At 36.7% G+C, this 22,540-nt stretch overlaps 1 pseudogene; it reads right to left on the reverse strand.

Annotated features, from left to right (window-relative positions):
* Positions 1-20,689: 20,689 nt before the first annotated feature.
* Positions 20,690-22,013, reverse strand: LOC100688611 (annotated as a pseudogene).
* Between the last annotated feature and the right edge of the window lie 527 nt (positions 22,014-22,540).

Here is a 22,540-nt window from a genome sequence, read left to right on the forward strand (position 1 = left end):
GTGAAAAAGAAGAGAGACTCTTTCGTTGATGAGAAGGTTGTATCTCAGCACCTCTCTGGGTATGTGCCACGTAAGAAGGTCGCATTAAAATTGCTCCACCTTGTTGCTAAATCAGATGACCATAATGAGTTCTTTGGTGTTTATATAAGCCTCATAATCACAGCGTTTGGAAAAAAAAAAAACAGGCAAATTTATTTCACTTTTATGTAATAGTTCTAAATTAATCGTCAGCCTTCACAAAACAATTCTGTTCTACGTGGATATTTGGCAGCTTGGATACCTCCAGCATCATGAAACCACATCCCGTACAGCATTTCCATTGTCTCAACGCTGAATCAGCTTGGTCCCTAGCAGCTCTGTCAGTGGAGAGGATACGGCCACAATCCTGAGGACTCAACATGAGAGTGGAAAACATCACTTCTGCTCACACTCCATTGGTAATTTGCTTGGGTGGACGCTCCTCCCTGCGAGGGAAGAGAGAAATACGTTGTTCCCATGTTCCCAGAAGGAAGGAAAGATGGGTTTTGGAGGGCCGCTCACTATTCCCTAAGCAAACAGTCAAGGCTTTCGGTGTAATAGGTATGCCCATTACAGGTATAAAAACATTTTGTGTGATTTTAGGATTCTTGAGGTTGGTCTGAGTTTAAAAGGCGATATCTGTAATATTCATTCCCATTGTGTGTGCCTAAGAAATGGTGTCGACCGGTCTTAATGAACAAGGATTTTAGTTTCTAATGTATAAATTAAATCTAGTTTATGCCATGTTTTAATAAAATATCAATGCAAAACAATTAGTGACTTGTCATATTCAAAGAAGTTTAGTGGCAAAACGTCTCCTGTAGGCGTGTCTAACTACTTGTGCACAGATTCATTTCAAACTCGTTACAGAATCGTTCTGATTAATAACATTGCTAGATTTTTGTCAAAGCTGAAAAATAGCAATTGCCATCACTGCACACATCCTTCCTTGGTGATGAAATCCATGACACCGTGCACGTAGGCAAGGACAGCTCCTTTTCTTTTTTCGATGACCGTATGCATATGTTAGTCACGTAAAAACAAATAATCTTCAAATCCTCTGCTACTGCAGCGCCTTTGAGAGCAGAAAATATCAATAATTTCCTCTTCCAACACATCTTAACATATAGGTGGAGACATTGATTAGCCAGATGCACAACATGTCTAGAAACATTCACACTTTGAATACTTGTCACTATAATTATAATTATTTAATAATTGTCTCAGCCTTTTATTTCAGAAACATCAGTCTTTGTATTGTTCTATTGTGTAGAGATTGAAAGCTATAGATTTAAAATTGATGATTTGCATACACTACTATAGCATTAATTTTACAACATAGAGAGGCAAAATGAGCCAGCTTGATGATGGTGTCATCTAGCTTTGTGAAATAATTTTTCAAGAATACTTATTTATGAAATAAAGTAGATCTAACAGTAGCACATAAAAAATGCAGGGGTATTTATCTATTTTGTATTATTTATTCATGATACTTCTCTTTTCCTCACTCTTGCCATGGTTTAATACGGAGGAAAAAAAAAGTCTACTTTTCCAGTGACCTTTGCCTTGACCAGGTAATTTTTTTTCCTTTTTCTCTTTCTTTCTTTCTTTCTTTCTTTCTTTCTTTCTTTCTTTCTTTCTTTCTTTCTTTCTTTCTTTCTTCTTTCTTTCTTCTTTCTTTCTTTCTCTCTCTCTCTCTCTCTTTCTTTCCCTTCCTTCCTTCCTTCCTTCCTTCCTTCCTTCCTTCCTTCCTTCCTTCCTTCCTTCCTTTCTTTCTTTCTTTCTTTCTTTCTTTCTTTCTTTCTTCTTTCTTCTTTTTGCCAGTGGAATACAAATAGAACAGATTTACCATTACCGAGCAGAGGTTTTTAGAGATGTTGTGTGTTTGCACTGACCACTCTGGGAACACATCCCATGTAAGATAGGCCCCTTCATCCTGGATCCCAAAGCGAGGAAACACACAGAGCAGTGTCTCACCCAGCTTGCATCCTACGTCCAGGTCCAGCAACGATAAACCCTGTAGAGCACTCAAGAGTCACTATAGACTCTCAGACGCTGAAGCAAGACCTAAATGCAAGACATTATGAACATCAGAGTTGCCAGTTGAATGTTGTGTATGATCACGACAAAACCAGACTGATGCCAAGAGTGACACCAGATGTAGAACGTTGCCAGGACAAAACCTCAACAGCGTGGCATTGGCATTAGAGACTCATAGTTCAGGCATTCGGCTGTTATTGCAGATGTAAAATATTCAGCCCATGTAAAATAGTGAACAAAATTTGGTAAAACCGTCACCTGACATAACTTTGGGGTAGAACTGTTCCTAATGAGCCCTGGAACGAGGGCACAGGAGTTCCCCAAGCTGGGGTGGTTTCTGCTAGTTCTGAGCAGAAACAGGAAGAGGCACTGGATGTTTCTGTTTACTCCTCTGAATCCTTCCTCTTCCCTGAAACCCCACGTCCCAGAGGAGAGCTGCTCCTTTAGGTTGTGTCCTAGAATGAGGAGACTTAATCCCAACACTTAGTCTGTAGCCAATCACAGCTAAATCTAGCAGAGGTCATCTCTGCAAATCACAGCATATTGCTTAGTAGAGAAGCAGCCAAAAATGAATAGACCTGTGAGTCATTAACATTTGTCGCTGTCACTCACTGGTTTCCAGGGTTATTATATGCATATGGCAGGGCAGATACAGACAACTAGATTTTCCTTTACACTGAAATATATTGTTTGTCATTAAAATATTTTGAAAATAAATGCTTTGATTTTTTCTTTTCTACAATAATATTTTAAAGTGTTCATGAAATGGTTGCATTTATAATCCATCTAAATGTTCATCCTTTTATAGTTTTGTATTATTGCTGCCCCATGTCTTAGAATCATCATATAGTCTTTTTTTTTGAAGTACTACTTTGCCTAATGTGTGTCTGGGATATCAGACTTCAGATTCTTAAAGGAAAAAATTAATTGTTGATTACAATCAGCAGTTGAGCCAATTAAAAAAATAATTTCTGCTAAAATAGTTCGTGTTTAAATTGCATGTAATATTCTCATTAAAGGAATACATCAATAATTTACCTAGAGATAATGTTTTAGCAGGCAATGTTTAAAAGAATTTAGACCAATGAATTGCGTAATCATTCACAAATCAGTCATTATCTATCAAAGATTCCTTCAATAATTTGTCTAATGTTCAAATTTTAGATTTGTAATTACAAGGTTTTAAGGGTACTCCAATCAGCTGTATAAATCTGTAACTTTCCCAAAAAATAAAATATTGTATACTAAATTGTATACTAATTGTATTGTATACTAAATCAGACTTTCTATGATGATTAGAAAGGTAAATTTATTTCAAAAATCAATGTGTTTGTAGCTGATATGCAGTCTTTTGATCTAAATTTCACGCTAAAATAAAAGTTGGTAATAAGGAGAAGAGAATATAATAATAGTTTTGATGCAAGCAGACCCAGTCGGAACCCAGGAGCAGGTCCCACAGGACTAGCCAATCGGGTCCTTGGCTGTGTGCAGGGCAGGAATCAAACATGAGCCAGAGGAACTGAAAAGAGGGGTTATTGTGTAGTGTAAACGACAGGCATAGCAGACAGAGTGTCTGGGCTTGGAAAGGAGAGTGAATCTTGATGTCATGTAGAGCTAGGGGGTTAAATTAGGAAAGGGTCGAGGGTACACATTCTTCCAGAAATTCAGGGTAGGTTCCAACCAAGGGCAGATGTGAAGTGAACAATAGGTGCTACTCCATAAATAATCAAAGGTAGGGGCATTGATGCCAGTGTCAGCCCAGGTTGGTTTGAAGCTAAGTCCTGGAACGTGTTTGGGATCTGGCTCTTGTTAGGTGTTATCAGGTGTTTGGGGCCTAGGGCAAAATTCAGAGAATGATTAACTTTCTTGCTTCCCCTAGAACTGGGAATGCAGCATCTTTGGCTTATTCAGAGGCAAAATGTGGAACATGAGTAAATGGGGCCTAGCAGAAAACCAGCAGAGAGGGAGCCTTTCTCAAGTGGAGTCCCATCTGCCTACCACCACCCCCAATACTAGTTTCGACTCTTTCTTGTAAAATGATCCCTGAATAACTGCTGTGTCCTTTTTGAGTAACCTGATTTTCCTGAAGGTGGTTTTGTTAAGTCATCCCTACACTGAGTCAATTCAGTACCTCTTTCACTTATAAAATATATCTCAGTCTATGACTTATTGGTTGTGCAAAGTGAAGAAAAAACTCATTTTTGTCATATTTCCTCATTTAAATGTGGACAATAATATTCTCATGTAGTTACTGTGAGTAAAATATCTTAACACAAAACAGAGTATCCAGTAAATGATAAGTATATAAATGTTCGTGCATTTCCACATCACTGAGACATCCCCACCTCCTCCCTGTGTAATCACCTATCTTGTTTCCAGAAGTCTTCTTTATTCTTAAAAATAAATTTTCTCTTCGTACTTAGCAATGCCTACGGGTAGTAGACAAAATATGTCCTTATACAAAGGAAAGCAACGTGCGTCTGTATACATAGCGGTTATAATCCTCAACATTGATGTAAGTAGCTATACTCTTAGAGAATTATACATGGATATGTACGTGCACGTGCCTGGGTGCCTTTACCTACATGTTCAGATTAGTAGAGAAGAGGGAAAACGATATACTTTGTAATAGACAATACAGCCTCTGTTGGAGTATAGATGATAAATAACAATAACGTGTGGCCTTTGAGTCATTTTGGAGGTCACCCTTCTTCTCAAATACAAATGAATCAAGTCAAATTCTTTAAAAATTTTAATTAAAAAGAAAAAAAATTTAATTAAAAAAAAGAAATTTAAAAATTTCTTTTTAAAAATTTGATGAGCATTATTAAGACTCATGTTTCTAACAAGGGCCCATTTGTTGGGCTGTCACAATAAAAATTAACACCAGCATTTATGAGGCCCTGGCTCTTTTCTCCTGGAGGAACTATCTTGCCCATTGTTTGTCATGACCCCTGGCTCTACACGTCGAGAAACGCCTCCTGTCCATCGAGCTCTTTGGTCACGGCTTCTGTGAACGGGTATTCTGGGGCCCTCCACCCTGGGTATCGTACTCCCTCTAAAGCCTACTGCTTATGGAAGACTAATGGTCTCAGTGATTCCAAAAGTCAATGGTGTGTTTAGTTCAACCTCACGGTTTCTTTGCAAACAAGACCCCTTCACAAGTCCAAGTTCGCTAGACATTGCGTTCGTCCCTAAGGGCAGGCAGTTTTCCCCAATCAAAGGTATCAAATCTGCTTTATTTCCTGCTGCTTTGCTCCCATGTGCCCCACCTCAATTCAGGTCTCAAATTTGAGCACTCTCTCGTGCTCCCTTCCTCCCTCCCTCTCTCTCTCTCTTTCCCGCACACTGTCCAATAGAGATATTATACCAAAACTCTGGATCTTCCATTGTTTGGAGTTAGAATCGGTGGTTTCAGCTTGGAAAGCCCTTCATCCCTTCGTCTGTGCCCGCCAGCTGGCCAGTTCGTTCAGGTATAAACCCGTCTCTTCCCACACGGGTTTTAATCCAGCCCCACAGAAGCTCGCACAACCCAGCAAGGGTTCATATTCTTCCTGTTTCTAGCTTCTCCCCTGGAACAGCTGACCCAGCAAATACATGTGGTTTTTTTGGTTTTCTTTTTTCCTTCCTTGTTGCAGATGATGATTAAGTAAATCTTTTGCTGTTACAAACATGGATTACTGTTTTTAAAGTCTCCAGTATTAGTTTTCTCACTTTTTGCCATGCAGCTGTTAAGTCAATGCCACATATTTTTGGGTTTGGCTAAGACGGAGCCCTGCTTCAAAAAGTCGCTTTCTCTGTGAGCTAGGATGCTAATTTTCCGTATTGTTAGGGACTATATTTAATAATGAGAAAGCAAAACTATCCATCCAGTGGTCTCCATAGACTGGTAGTTCAAAGAAGTCAAAAGGAATGTTCAAGAAACCAATTATTTAGTGATAAGTATGTAAAAACTGCAAAATATGAGAGGCAACTTGGGAAGTAATGGGAATGAAAGACAGCAAAGGTGACATCCCACTGAAAGAAGAGAGAAACAAACAAACAAAAAATATTAGCCCTTTGAAAATACCTGCATTGCACTTTATTAAATTATGAGTTGGGTATGATGCTTAAATAAGTCTTCCTCCAAAAAAAAAAAAAAAAAAGTCTTCCTCCAGATATCAAGGAGGCAGATGAAAAAAAAAGAAAGCCTTCGAATAGAACAAGTAGATTGTTTGCTTATTACATCAACATCTTCAGAGGGTCCTGAGTTTTTAGAAAGAATAATAAATAACAAATAAGTTGTTTAGAAATGGCCAGTGGTACCATTCCCTGTGAGCCAAATAAGGACAAAAACATTAGCTCCAGAGTACTTATGCATATAGCTGGATATATAACATGGGATTAATTAAAGGCACCTAGGGCATTATTCAAAGGTGGAGAGAGGCAAGTTTGAGGGAGGACCCCCTAAATATAAACAGAGTAGAGAAAAGGAAATTACTCTGTTAAAGAAATGAGCTTCAAGAAATTGATTTTTACTAATGATAACAAATAGAAATGTTCTCAGGAAAGCAAGTTCAAAAGGTAAATGAGTCCAGGAAATCACAAAGCCGACTTTCGGAAATCATTTCAGCTGTACTTTCTAAATGTTTATATTGAATAAGAAAAAGAATGAAAATAAACCATCCAAACTCATAGCTACATAATACTGTGAAATTTAAATCTGCTAACATGGAATGAGGGAAAGAACAATCAGGATAAAGGTAGTTCAAAGATACGCTTCTCCCAGAACACAAGGCAGAGGAACACCCTTTAAGATGTATTTTGTATTTAGGAAGAGATAACCGAAATAAAGCATCAGTGCTGCCCTTTAAGGTAAATGAAATAGATTTGATACTGGTGGAGCAATTAAAGCGTATAATCCTTTTTTATATTTTATTTACATTTTATTTTATTTTTTTCCCATTGCTAACAGTAATACATGCAGTATGGGAAAATGAGCTTGGATCTTACCCCTGCCGCTAGCTTTTCATTATTCTCCCAGACGCACCCGCTGTTGTCTGTCCTTGGAAATGCTTTCAAAGATAGTCTCAAATTATTTGGGTATGCACATGCATTGGCGTGTAAGCAGAAACATTTATACACCAAAAGGCAGCCCACTATACACAGTAGTCCGTACACTGATGTCTTTAATAAGTGATATATCTTGAAATTTTTGTGTAAGTATGTATGCAGCTTCTATATTCTTTTTAACAGCTGTGTACGTAGGCATATTTATGCACACGTATGCAGAGTCAGACCAGAGTTAAATATCGTCACATCCTCTAATACAAACCAAGTGATACAATTGCTGTCTTATAGGGTATGTAAAAAATCTTAAATTTGGTAAATATGTCTAACTGCATTATAGTTGAACTTCAAAACATCAAAGTACAATGCATATCATCTCACTTCCTCTAAGTATGGCATCAAAAGGTGCCTCCTGAAACCAGGAACGATGGCATATCATGATTTTGAGGGTTTTTTTTTTATTATGAGTATGACCAAACACGTTTATGTGTTTGAAATCTATTTGTATTGTTTTTTTTTTGCCCATACTGTATACTTTTATTTTTTTATAATAAATTTATTTTTTATTGGTGTTCAATTTACCAACATACAGAATAACACCCAGTGCTCATCCCGTCAAGTATTGGCTTTTAATTGAATTCTCGGTTCATATCCTTTTTGTTTTTTATTGTGCTCATGGGTATATTGACCTTTCAAATGTATTTGACGGGGAACTTAGCCCTTTTTATGTGAGCCGAGTTACAGATACATTCTCATTTTTCCCCTTGTCATTTTTATATACCTTTTTCTTTATACAATTATTTTAAAAGTACATGAAGTTATTACTTTTTATAATATGTAGATATTATGTTAGACTTATTTATTCCAATATTATAAGATTATCCCATATTTTTGGGACTTCTATGGTTTAATTTCTCATATTTAAATTCCAGATCCACTTAGAAATTTGAAATGCATAAGGTGGCAGGAGAGAATGGAACTTCGCTTCTTATGATGACAGTCCTGTTGTCCAGTGTCATTCATCAAATATTTATCTTCCCTGCTGTTATGATACATGACATTCAAAATTGTGGGTGGTTTTGGACTTTCTACTAATTTATTTATCAATAAAACACTTTTAAACATATTGTAATGGCAGTACTATTTTATATTGAATTTTGGTAAGCCTACGTAATTTCTCTTCTTTTTTTGGAGTTTACTTACTGGCTTGATGTGTGTGTGTGTGTGTGTGTGTGTTTCTAAGCCCCCAAATTATTTTTCTGTATTTATTGAGCCACAGTAAGTTTATATATAATTTATATATAAACTTTCAGAAAAGTTTTAAGACTTACTTAAAGTCTTTAGGATATTAAGTAGTCGATCAAAAAACATGAGATTTTTTTTATCCCAGGATGCCATTTTTTGTCTTTTTCAATTTCTGTGTTTTATAGCTGAGATAATTGTAGACTTAAATGCAATTGTAAAAAGTTTTTTTTTAAACTAATGATATTATAATGTGATTTTTAAACTCTTTAGCCTATTGATATGGTACATTACATTAATTGATTTCTGAATGTTAAATCTACCTTCCATAACTAGAATATCCTATTGAGTTGCAGAGTAGAACACTTTATTAGTATTTTTTGAAGATTTTATTTATTCACTTGAGAAAGAGAGTATGATTGGAGGGTGGGGGAGGAGACTCCCCACTGAGCAGGGATCCCAACATGGGGCTGGATCCCAGGGCCCTGAGATCATGGCCTGAGCCCAAGGCAGACACTCAACCACCTGGGCGCCCCAAGTATAATACTTTAATATATTATTAGATTTTATTTACAAATAGTTTGTTGAGAGCTTCTGCATCTGTATTAAAGAAGGATATTTATTGACTATAGTTTTCCTTTTTTGTAATGCATTTCCCTGCTCTGGTTATTAGTAGGTCATCAAATTATTTAATAGCTATAGGTCCATTTCAATCATTGATTTCTCCTTGTTTGAATTTTGGTTTGTGCTTTTCAATTATTCTATTTCATCTATATTATTAAATTTGAGGGCATGGAACTATCTGTATTATTCCATTATAATCCTTTTAAGGTCCATGAGATCCGAAGTGATGACACTCTTTCATTTCTGATATTTGTGATTTATGTCTTCTCTCCTTCATCTTTGTTAGACTCTCTGTGGGCTTTTCAATTTTCTTAGTCTTCTCAAAGAAGTACCTTTTGATTTTGTTGATTTTCCTCATTATTTTTTGTTTTCAGTTTTATGTATTCTGTAATTTTTATTATGTCTTCCCTTCTGTTTGCTTTAGATTTAAAACTGTTCTTTTACTCTCATTTCCTAAGGAAGAAGTTTAGGGTATTGATTTTGGATCTTTTTTTTCCCAGATGATGTAAATTTCCCTCTAAGCACTGCTTTTGCTGCATCACGCTCATGTTTTTTTAATATGTTTACATTTTTCTTACATTCAAAATATTTTCTTATGAGAATTTTTCACTAAGTCATGTGTTATATTAGAAATGTGTTGTATGGGCAGCCTGGGTGGCTCAGTGGTTTAGCACCGCCTTCAGCCCAGGGTGTGATCCTGGAGTCCTGGGATCGAGTCCCACGTGGGGCTCCCTGCATGGAGCCTGCTTCTCCCTCTGCCTGTGTCTCTGCCTCTCTCTCTGTGTCTCTCATGAATAAATAAAATCTTTAAAAAAAAAAAAAAGAAATGTGTTGTTTGATCTCCAAATATTTTAATATTTTGGGATTTTCTAGCTGTCTTTATGTTTTGGGTTCTAGTTTAAATTCAATGTGTTCTGAGGGCATTGTATGATTTCTGTTCTTTTAAATCCATTGAACTGTGTTTAATGGTGTGGAATGTGGTCTATCATGGTGAATGTTCCATATGAACTTGAGGATAACATGTCCTTTGCTTCTGTTGGATGGACCTTTCCATATGTTCAGATAGCAGGCATTTCCTGTTAGGGGTGAGTTCTTCTATTCTCTGCTTCCCTTGAACCAACCAAGATCAACAATTATATGGCTGCTAACCCGGTCATCTCTCTCATCACCCCCTACTTCCTTGCCTCATTGAGAGATTGATTCCTTCAAATTTCTTATCTATATAATTCCTCAGGGAACTATCTCTTTTGCTTATCCTTAGACTCTTGAAATCAAATGGAATCATTCTAGACCACGCACTGATATATCTTTTGTTTCAATTAAGTATGATAGGTTTTTCAGAAAAAGCAGACTCCTGTCTTTGGAGTATGGCTGATACTGTTGGTTCTACAGGACTGTCTGACACCCACAATGATAAGTAGGTCAACATACTGTGTCAGATCTTTCAGAGTTTTGTCAGGCTGGGCCACTCACATGAAAATTGTTTAACATGACTCTAATAGGAATAATTTTCTAAAAAAAACATTCTAAAATAAAAATATTTGAAAAAATTCTATTAAAAATAGCACAGCTATGGGCGAAATGTATAGCAGTTCATTAAAGTGTGTTAATAAGCTGGTGGGGGTGCAGAATTAGTAATTGGAAAAATGTATTAGAAATTAAGCAAACACCTTATTATATACCTATCATAAAAACCAATATTTGAAACAACCATTTTATGTTTTGTATGAAACATTTGTTGTAATGAATGTAATTTAAAAGAAGCAGAGACAGTGATGAGGTAACAAGGTTTATATGATCTCAGGACCCTTTCCCTCTAATTAATTAATTTATTTTTTTTAAAGGGAAAGAGGGGCGTGCACATGCATTTATGAGCAGACGGGCGGAAGGGGAGAGGGAGAGAGAGAATCTTAGGCAGGGTCCATGCTCGGCACAGAGCCTGACATGGGGCTCTATATCAGGACCCTGAGCTCGTGTCCTGAGTGGGAATCAAGAGTCAGCCGCTTACCTGACCAAGCCACCTAGGTGCCCCACAGTATGCTTTCTCTTAAGCAAATGTGCTCAAAAATCATTTATAACATGCATATCTATCTCTTACAAACTGGAACTGTGATAGAAAACTATAAATGTAATAGAAATTCAAGCAGTTGATAGGGGAAAAAAAGAAAAAGAAAAAGATCTTTGTAACATTTACATAATCTCCTGGTACTGAAGTGTATATTGTTTCAAATGACTGTTATTTACTTAATAATCTATAAAAAGTCATCTGACTTCTCCATAGATTTTTCTCATGCCAAAGCCCATTAGAGTCTTTCCAGTGAAATATTAAACCCTTAGGTTATAAAACTTACAAATGAGCCATTACTGTCTATTAGGTCAGTACAGGTATAAGTATAGGCCATCTCTTGGTTAAAATGGCTTGTAATATCTCAAAGATAAAAAATATCAAGCCTTCACTGCAATGATTTACTATAAAAGATGCCATAAAAATAAAATGCATACATTTTCAAGAAAAAAAAATCACTTGTGAGATGTTTGAAAAGAATTTAATCTCTAAACATTTTAAAAGGCATTATATTTCAAAAAATATTTTGCAGCTGTAAATTTTTTAGAAAGATATATATTTAGAGATTACTCAGATGCTAGTCTAATTTATTCTGTTATGCGGGAACAAAACTGGAGGAATTATCCTAATTTATATCTAAGGCTGGAAGCACAAGACCAGAGATGAAGCTGGAAAAATATCAATGTGGGAAAGAGGAAAAGACACCGAGGAGTGTAGAGATCTGTGTCTTAGTCTGGGCTCCGCCACTAACTAGCTGTTATCCTAGCAAGGCGGTTCCCCTTTTGTGCTTTTGATCTCACTGTCTCTAAAACAAAGAGCTTATCGTATAATGTCTAAGGACAATCTCTGGCTAAATTAAGTCCTTAATTGTAAGTGCCTTACTTAAAGGAAATTGAATTATAAATTCAAATACGATTTTTAATTAAATAAACAGATATGCTTAGAGTATCTAACACTACCAGTAGAGTGTCAAACTAAGAAAGCTCTCTAAGTAACCGGTATAGAAACGACATTATAACACGTATGCATTCCCAGGGAAATAAGAAAATATGTTTGTGAATCAAAACCGAGGTCGACATTGAACTTCAGAGGTTAGAACAATCACAAAATTCCTAATTGCTTTGTGGTATTGGACCCTGGAATGATAAAAGGACCCAGGTAAAAACTAAGAAGCTATTAATGTTAAGTATGAACTTTAGTTAATAATAATGGGTCTATAATATTTCATTAATTATGATAAATATATATTACTAATGTAAGACGTTAGTAATAAAGGAAACTGGGCTTGAGCGTATGGAAACTTTAACACCTTCACAACTGTCCTGTAAATCTAAATGTATTCTAAATTCATTTTTTCCAAGTGAAAATTTGTCTAGTTAGCCTAGCCAGTTTGTCAATTTTATTGAAATTTTCAGACAACTAGCCTTTGGCTTTATTTTTTTTCCTGTTGTTTTAAATTTAGCTGATTTCTATTTTTTTTTCTTTTATTGTTTCTTTTCTTCCTTTCGGCTTTAGGCTTACCTTATTCTCATTTTTTCTGTTTTCCTAAAGTGAAAGCCTAGATTACTAATTTTATATCAACTTTTTTTCTGACATGCTTATTCCATGCTATAAATTTTCTTTTAACCACTGCCCTTGCATGCCACAGACTTGTGTGCATTGTATTTTTATATTCACTTCAAAAAATTTTAATTTATATTTTTACTTTTTCTCTGATCTGTAAATTATTGGTAGTGCTGATTAATAGTTATCTAGAGGCTTTCTAGTTATCTATTTTTTATCTCTCTATTTTTGAGTCTTGTTTAATTCCATTTTGTTCTAAGAATGAACAGATTGGAGTAATTTCCAGTTTATATAATTTGTATGCAATTTGTATAGTTTCTATTTTTAAATTTGTGAAAGTATGTTTCATGGCCCCAAAGGTGGCAAATCTTGGTTAGTATTTTATATGACTTGAGAATAATGTGCATATTATATTTTCTGCTTTTGTTAAATTGAGCATTCTATAAAAGTCCCTTAAAACAAGTATATTTATCTTGCTGTTCAGGTCAGTTATATCCTACTGATTTTTTTCTGTTTGGCCTTTAATTTACTAAATGAAAAGTACCAAAGCGTCCAACTAAAATAGTGGATTTATCTATTCTATTTTTAGTTCTATCAGTTTTTTCCTCATGTGTTTTGGCACTCTACTGTTGGGTTCATATACATTTGTTTTATTTTCTTGGAGGATCAATCCTTTCTCATTATTTAATGTACCTCTTCATCATTGATAATGACCCTTGTTCACCAGTCTGCTTTGTCTGCAACTGGTATAACTAATTCAGATTTATTTTGATTAATGTTGGCATAAAATATTTTTCTCCATCTCTTTGCTATCCTTGTATCTGTTTCCTTGTATTTAAAATGAATGAATTACTTTTAGACAACATATAGGATCTTGGTTTTGTTTGTTTGTTTATCAATTCTGACAATTTGTCTTTTAATTGATGTATTTAGACCATTTATATTTAAATATTGATATAATTGAATAAACATATACCATATTTTTAACTTCTGTATGTTGCATTTGTTCTTTGTTTCATTTCTCCCCCCTTTTCTGCTTTTTTTAATTGAGCATTTTATAGGATTATCTCTCTTAGCCCATCAATTATACTGCTTTTAAAAAAAATTAGTGGTTGCTCTAGAATTTTCAATACACATATTTAACTACTCTAAATCTACCTTCAAATAACATTATACTGCTTCATATATATAGTAAAAATACCTCAACTAGAGAATTCCTAATTCTTTCGTCTCATTTCTAGTAATATCACCATCATTCATTTTACTTATCCATGTGATATAATCCCCAAAACATTGCTACTAAAGTAAGCAATGGATTAAGATCACTAATTACATAAAATATTTCACCTTCATTTACTCCTTCTTTGTGTTCTTTTTCCTTATACTGATCCAAGTTTTTTATCTATATGCTATTCTTTCTGCATTTAGAATTTCTTCTAAGATTTGCAGGGAAAGTCTGGTTAGCAATTAATTGCCTCAGTTTTTGCTTCATGAGAAAAATCTTTATTTCTCCTTCATAGGCATTCTTTTTCAAAATTTAAATATATCTATACATATTCTTAAGGATTTCACTCCATTCTCTTCTTTCTTCCAAGATTTCTTATGAGAAATCCACTGTAATCCTATATTTGTTCTTCACGGGGGAAAGTGATTTTTTTTTTTCACCTGGCTTATTTTATTTTACTTTTCAAAGTAATGTCTACACCTAGTATGGAGCTCAAACTCATGACCTTGAGATAAGTCATATGGTACCATTCATCTGGCTCACTTTAAAATTTCTCTGTCTTGTCTGCAGTTGGATTATGATATGTTTAGCCACAGTAAGTTGTCTGTTTTAGTTTTAGTTTTGTTATTATCTGTTTGTTTATGTTGTTCTTAGTATTCATTCTGTTTGGTGTTTGTCGGAGCTTCCTGGTTCTGTAGTTTGGTGTCTGTCATCAATTTTAGAAACTTAGCCATTATTAGGTTTTTGTTTTTTCCAATTCTTTTATTCTCCTCTGTTATTACATGTATTTTAGACTTTTGAAATTGTCCCAAAGTTTTACCTTTCCTCATTCTTTTTTCTCTTTATACTTCACTTTCATAGGCTAGCAAGGTATGAGGAGGGTGAGCATTTTCTAGTCTTCCAATTAAGTCTCATTATTTTAGTGGCCTGTTTTTTAGAGCTATGAACTCCACATCTGTTTCCCTTCACCCTCCACCTGGCCCCCATCCCCCACCTATTTTCTTCTCTAGCTACACTGTTCCAGAACCCTAGAGGCTCTGTTTTTCTCTCTTTAGTCGAAACATGAAGACTGTATGGGACTTAGATGAGGCTCAGAATTGTGCTCAAATTCCTTCCCCAAGAGAGTATGCCTTTATTATGGTGAAGGCTCTGGACATATTGCATACTGACTACTCTTTCCTTCTCTCTACCAGAGCCAAGAAGGTACCTTTCTTGGATCTTCACTATGAGAAACTGGTGACATTTCTAGAGGTAAAGCTGTGGTCCTGAGGACTTTCTCCATCTCACATTAGTGTACATTCAGCAGTGCATCGAAATGACAAGGTAAGTGCTCCTGCCAGTTTATGACTCCTGTGCCACTTACTGCAGGTAAGCAGATCGCTTTGCTAGACAAGGTCATGCCTGTTTCGACAGATTTGGGGCTCTGCAACCTCAGTTCTCTGATTTGTCCTACACGTCACTGATTTTTATATTTTTCCAGCTTGCTCTTTTAAGGATGATGTGATGATTTCCAAGTTTGTTACATGTAAGAAATGAAACTCAAAGTGTAATTAAGTGCTTTTATGCTTCAAATTAAGTGCTTAAAATTCTTGGGGTACCTACCTGGGTGGCTTAGTGTTTGAGCGTCTGCCTTTGGGTCAGGTCGTGATCCCGGGATCTCGATCCTGGGATCGAGTCCCACGTTGGGATCCCCACAGGAAACCTGCTTCTCCCTCTGCCTGTGTCTCTGCCTCTCACTCTCTCTCTTTGTCTGTTATGAATAAATAAAAATTAAAAAAAAATTCTTAACTAGTGATTTCTAAATGCCTGGTATATTTTTTTTTTCCAGTCAGAATGGTTGTGGAAGTATCATGTAGGCAGCTTCTCAGAAAAGCAGATTCCTAGAGATTCTCTTTCAGAAACATTGTGCCTGGACACTATTGTTTAAAACTGCCCCTGATGATTCTCATGGCAACCACATTATAGAACCTAATATTCTAGAAAATAAGTTATTTTTAACTGATGCTATCATCATTTTCCATTTTCTACCTTTTCTAATGTTGAACATACAGCTTAACTTATTTTAAAGCAGTTACTCTGATCTTAAATAGTCTATTTTTCATATTTCTTCAAGATTTTGGTCCTACAGAACACTATAATCCAACTTATGGTTATCATCAATTTGTCTCAGGCCTAAGATAGTGTATTGGGTCACATCTGAAAGGAACCAAGGTATCTATTAAAATTCTAGAAAGACCTTTAAAAGATGATACATGGAAGTATTAATCAGTTTCCTTAAAATGATAGAAGCAGTCCATTCAATTCATTGGCAGAGAGGGAATACCCAAAAGTACATTTAAAATTCTATAGTAGAAAATGGTTAATTAGGAAGATATAATTAGGGGGTTGAAAAATTTGATATGTAAAGTGAAGTTGAGGACCATGCTTAATACTCCATTAATATAAAAGTTAATTCAAATCCCAGAATACACTTAACCTGTCTCTGTATAGTGCAACACTAAACGTATGAATAGAATCCTGGAGTATTTGATGAAATACATTTTTATTTTTTTAAATAAAAAAATTTATCTCAAAACTGAGCCTCATAATTTTAATTTTATTTATTGTTATAAGTAAGATGTATCTGTATATGTGCATGTGTATGTGTATTTATATGTTGACACATATAATTTTCCATCAGATGAAAGGGATAGAAAATTTGCAGAGACAACCATAAAGAAAAGAGAGAGAGTTAGGAAGCTATGTGCTTGAAAAGCCTAGATTTTTATTTCTCCCAGGTAGAGCTTAATGGATGAGATAAACCTGGAGGGCCCTATTCCTGCTTTTAGTTCTGAAATTCTTAGCCCTGCAGAGAATGTTACTTGTTCCAAAACTTTGACATGGATAAGGGAAATTTTTAAATCAAAATTCTGTACTACTAAAGTATTAACATCCAAATTCCAGAAGCCTGAGTAACAGATGATGTCACTGGGACACAAATCTATGAAAACCTTACCAACACTAGAGAATCTGTGGTAATACCAATTTCTAATATCCAAATATGTTGAGAATATAATGTTGGTATCCTTGACTGGAACATTTAGAGACTCTTGGCCAACACAGAGTGCCTAAAACAAAAGCCAAGTGTACTTTAGTGTATATTGCACTGGGGGAGAGAGGGAGGAGGAGATAAATCTGTGGTTAATGATGCACCACGTGATGTGCTGGGCTTCGAATCTTTTGCTCGCTACCAGTGACAATATTAACATAGAAAGTAAAACAAGATGTGAATCGAGTAGTACGCCTTTGGTTGTGAACTAATGTCACTGAGAAGATGCCTCCTTGGTCTCATAAGGTGAGTACAAGCTCATTTAAAGTCAATTTAGCTAGCAAGTTGTCTTCATGGTATATAATAAGGTTTCCCGTACCCTGGATAAGAATAAGGAGATAAAACTTAATCATAGTACATGACACTTCAAAAGGTTTTTTATCTCACTTAATTTAAGATTCATAACTAAAGCCAGGCTATGATTTTATTCTGACATTTCATCTGCTTAGCATAAGGAAGAGTCATCATGACCTCAGAATCGAGCCAGCCACAGTCATTCGGCAATCTAATTTTATACTCAGTGGGCTGGAATACTTTTCATCATTCTGGAAATGTTCTGGTTCATCTAGGAAACACTGGTTCTTGTATTTTATCTTCTTAAATAGATAATGGAGTAGTAGTGATCATGCAGATTAAGATTAAGTTCATTTAATGGCCTTAAAATGTAGATTAAAAAAAATCTTATTAATGAGAATAATCCTCTTTAGGTATTTTGCCAGATGCTTGGTAACAACTGTTCCCCAGTGCAATTTATCCTGAGATATTTGCTTTTTGAAGTTTTCCTGATTAAGTGAAACAGAAGTACTTAGAAGGCAATTTATACTCCCCTCAGTTCCAGATTGATCTGCAACACAGATTGAATTAGAGTTAACTGCTAAAAATGTTCTTTTTCATGCTTTCTTTTTCAAAGTCCTGTGTACTTAATATTTCCCCCTTAACTTCATTTTAATCTGATGCAATTCTCCTCAGCATGTATAAAACCTGTGACATGAGAATAATCTGTCACTTTTTCAAAGATTTACATACCAAGATTCTAGCCCTCCTGCAGGTAGATAGAAGGCTAATACATTTTTGAATGGCGTGATTAGTCCTACTAAACTCTAGATAAAAACGGAGGCCCATTCATGATTAACTAAAGCATCAACATACATAGAAGGAGGGCTTTGAGGAGAGATGAGAATAATAAAGAGGATATAGCAGTGAGTTGGGTGTATGTGGGCAGGCCTACTAAGGCAAGGTGAGCAGAGAGAGAAGTCCTTGATTAAGTGAAAATGCTTTTATTCCCATTGTGTTAGCATTTATGAAGATGAACATTGAGTCCTCTGTTCATTTGGAAAATAAATAAAAACAGTAAATTTGTTAAATAAAGAACAAAAAAAAAAGCTTCTAACAATTAAATAGGTCTTAAATCACGTAGTCCTTGTTAAAACATTTTTTAAAACTCCCCACCACAAATTTCCAAAGAGTGGAATATTATGGCGGAAGCCAAAACTGAAGGAAAAGAGAAATATCCTGCTAGTCAACTATCTGTTTTCCTCCCCCTCACAGTTGCCCTCAAAATATCTGCAAATAATCCAAAGATTCTGGGTAACAGAATGAAAAAACTACTTTTCTTTCTTTCTTTCTTTCTTTCTTTCTTTCTTTCTTTCTTTCTTTCTTTCTTTCTTTTTCTTCTTTCTTTCTTTTTCATGACTCTAAGCTTATCTGCAGCATTTTTTTTCCAATTCTTTTGTTAAATAGCCTGCCTCTCAGCAGTGCTTTTAGAGGTGTCTCTTAAAGATGATGAGGTCAAAGAGAGTTGTGACATTTATTAATAATGTTTAAAAGGTCAAAAACAGAGAACATGTGAAGCATGAAATAATAGAGCATTCTACAGCTACATGCATTACCCTACGGTTAGGAGCAGAGTGGGATCGAAGCATGTTATCCCTGAGACTACCGGGAAAAAGGACACAGCAGCTCCTAGACATGCACTGGACCAGATTCATGGTTCTCCAAATGTGATTTACAGGAGACTGGTTGTCCCCAAGGACATTGCAGGTTGTCTGTCAGCCCGGGTCTCTCAGTTGAATTAATGTTTGTATTGCTTAATTCATTTATATCCTGCCTAATTCCAAAAGTGATTTGGACTTAATACATTCAAGAGGAATAAGTGAGTAAATGAGTAAATAGCTGAGCTAAGATCCAAAACCAGACAAAACACGATACAGTCAGGGAGATGTTACTGCTTAAAATAACACGTGAGGTACCATCTCATTGTCAGAATTGCCACAAAAATTGGGATAAGTTCACAAACGTTGACCATGAGAAGGAAAAATAATTCTACTCGTTACAGTGTCTGTGACGTAATCCCTACCTTCTCGGTACTTACAGTCTCATCTGAGAGACAGGTACAGGAATGCCTCATTTCAGTCCACCCCCTAAATATTGTGATAAATTGGTCAAAACACATGGCCTGTTGTTCAAGACAGGAAACGATGAGACACGTTGGGATGCTGTTGACGTAATCCAGGCACCTGAGGTAGTTGTCGTGGGAAGAGAGAGATATTAAAAGAGGTAGAATTTATAAAATTTAGTGATTGCTCATAAGTGGAATGGGAAGAAAGAGGAGGAGGAACCAAGAGAGGATAGCACCCCATCTTTGGTTGATTCTCCAAGATTAATACACAGGGAGAAGAATGTATTTGAGGCCACTTAGGAGAAATACAGTTATTTCTGGAACTAAGAACAGAGGCCATTTTCTCCCTGTGAGTCTTCTTCAAGACAGCTTAGCACACTGCACACTGAGCAAACGTTCTCAGCAACATCTTTGTAATCAATAACATAACACATTTCTTTGGCTATTTCTTGCATATTCTTCTACATAGTCCAAAAATAATGTTTAGAGCTGGTTAAGTAAAAGCAAATGTAAAGGCTTCCAAAAGTCTATCATTCAGGGAGGCAACTTGGAGGGTTGGGCTGTGGAGGTTTTTCTTCTCAAATTCTTTGGAGTCTTATAACGGAAACGTCTTCCCTTGGCGGATTATTGGGAAAGCGATTTCTGCCTTTCCCTTCACCCTTGTGATTATTGTTTCTCAGGAGAAATGATTGCTCTGATTTGTAGAATGAGAAGAATCTTGTAGCTGCTGGTGTCACTTTCTCTGATATTAAGGGTCGAGGCGTTCAAGATGACCATTCCAATGTTGTCTTCTTTTTTCACTTTTAGTCTACCTTGTGGCCACAGATCATTCTTTACTGAATGTCGGTTTCATAAAATAAGCACATCCAGGTACGTGTCCAGGTCTGCCTTTTAGAAGTAAGTTTGAATTGTAGCCTACTTCAGCCCCAATCCAGGACGAGATGAGACGAGTATAAAACAGTGATTTATCTTGGGCTCCCTGAGTAAATTTCCCAACTGCAAACCAAACCTCCTTGTGCCTGGATCTCAGATCTGGATTTGGGAAAAGGTGGCAGAAATCTTATGTTTGTGCAGCCTTTCTTTTCTTTTCTTTCTTTTTTTTTTTTTTAAGATTTTATGTATTTATTCATGAGACACACAGAGAGAGGAAGAGGGAGAAGCAGGCTCCATGCAGGGAGCCCAATGCAGGACTCGATCCCAGCACCAGCACCCCGGGTTCAATGCCCTGGGCCAAAGGCAGATGCTCAACCACGGAGCCCCCCAGATGTCCCTATTTGTGCAGCCTTTTCTAATCTAGTCTTCCCAGAAAGAAAACTGATTTTTCAAAGATTTTATAATTTGCTTACTTATATTACTTTTGCCTTCTGCTTGGAAATGTTATTGGTCCTGAAGAAAGGAAGGCAGGCAGCCCCCACTTCCTGCCAAAGGTGCCACAAGCTCTCGCTGCTTCCTGTTGCCATTGATGGGGAGCTTCACGTGTTCAGGGGAGGCCAGGATAGCCTGGAGCATGGACTGGGCGTGAGGCCTGCTCTGTAGGCCCAAAGCAGGGGGAAGGAGTCTAGGCAGTCGAGAGCGGGGATCTGGTGAGCCGGCAGCAAGGCTAGCAGAGATCTGGTTGCCCACCATGCAGGCCTGGCCCCTCGGTTCTGGGGCAGCAAGGTCTCAAAAGTGTTCGGGTGCCCTAGCGCCTTCATACATTCCTGCTTGCCGCCTCCTCGTTGGTGTAGATGAGGATGAGGTATTTTCAGCTGAGATCCTCCAGGCCATCACTCACCACGTCCACCAGGGCCACTTCCCTCTGGTCCTTCCCGTACAGCCCAAGGGAGCTGCCAAGGTATCATGGGATGGCATGGGACTGGTACAGGGTGAGGCCTCTGTCCTGGAACGTGGGCAGCTGCCCATATGGTCAGCAGGCCCTGAATGAGCCCTGAAGCCGGGCCTCCTTGGCTTCAAGGGCCTCTTCCTTCCAGCTCTGGCCCCCATCAGCCAGTAGCACACACATAGCCTCGCTCACCTTTGAACAGGGACAGGACAGTGTGACCGTGGTGTGAGTGGTGGCAAGTTTTATTTTGAAGTAATCCCTACACCTATCATGGGGCTTGAACTCATAACCTCAAGATAAAGAGTCATATGCTGCACTGACTGAGCCAGCCAGGTGCCCCAAGAAAACTGATACTTTGATGCCAATCTGATGTTTGTGTCTGTATTTCACATCTTCAAGAACCTGTAGTAGTAGACGTGCCGTTTTACTCCAAAAAGAAGCCAAGCACAGATCTCTCATGGGGGGGACTTTTGGAGTACTTAAGGGGATGATGCACATTACATTCAACATGGTCTAGAGTAGTATTCTGGCAACTACTCTTTGGAAGTGTGTCTAAGTATTTTGATATTTAATACTTAGAGTTTGCTAGAGAAACAGTAAAAATGCATTGTTTCCCAATTCTAACCACAAAAATCCAGATAAAATAGACCTGGAGTGAAATCCGGTATGTGTATCTTTAACAAGAACCACAGAATATTCTGGTTCAAATATCCACAAACCTCACCTAGGAGATGCCGTTAGAAACTTAGAAGTAAAATATTTTTAAATTGAACTTTTGTTAAATATTATCCCAAGTAAGCTTTTGTTAAATACGATCCACTTGGAGTCTAAAACTTGACTCTCCAATGGCTCCTGAGAAATCCCTTCCACTCTCGCCATTGTCTCACCTGAGGCAATGTTGGGGACCTGGATTAAGACCGATGATGACTGATTGTGGACTGAAATATAAAGCTAAGAGAGAAAGAAGTAAAGATGCATGGCCTGGTGCGCCATCTTGATTTTTGTGACTCAGTTCACAGAATATTTTAAGAGAACTCTGTTAGCTGAAGAACCATTTAGTTATTTGCTCATGTGGATTGCCTCTGGTGTGTGTTTGTCACCATCTTGCTATAACTTAGAGATTAGAGACTTTTTTTTTCTTTAATTCATCCCATCTGTGGACATTATTGAATACTATGAGATATGATGAGGATATTTATTTTTTGTTATGTAGCCAACTTACAGACTTCAACAAAACAAAATTAATTAGCATGAATTCTAGCAATTTCTAGGGATGTTTTTAGAATAGTTTTCATTCTCCTCTTTCAATAGGAACTGGATCAGCCAGGAGCCATCCAGAAATTGAAAACCACCCTTGTCATTTCAAAGAGGAACATTGGTTACATGGTTGGTGCAATAGATAAAGA

The sequence above is a fragment of the Canis lupus genome, chromosome 14 (genome assembly GCF_011100685.1).
Source record: "Canis lupus familiaris isolate Mischka breed German Shepherd chromosome 14, alternate assembly UU_Cfam_GSD_1.0, whole genome shotgun sequence".
Classification (NCBI taxonomy): Eukaryota; Metazoa; Chordata; class Mammalia; order Carnivora; family Canidae; genus Canis; species Canis lupus.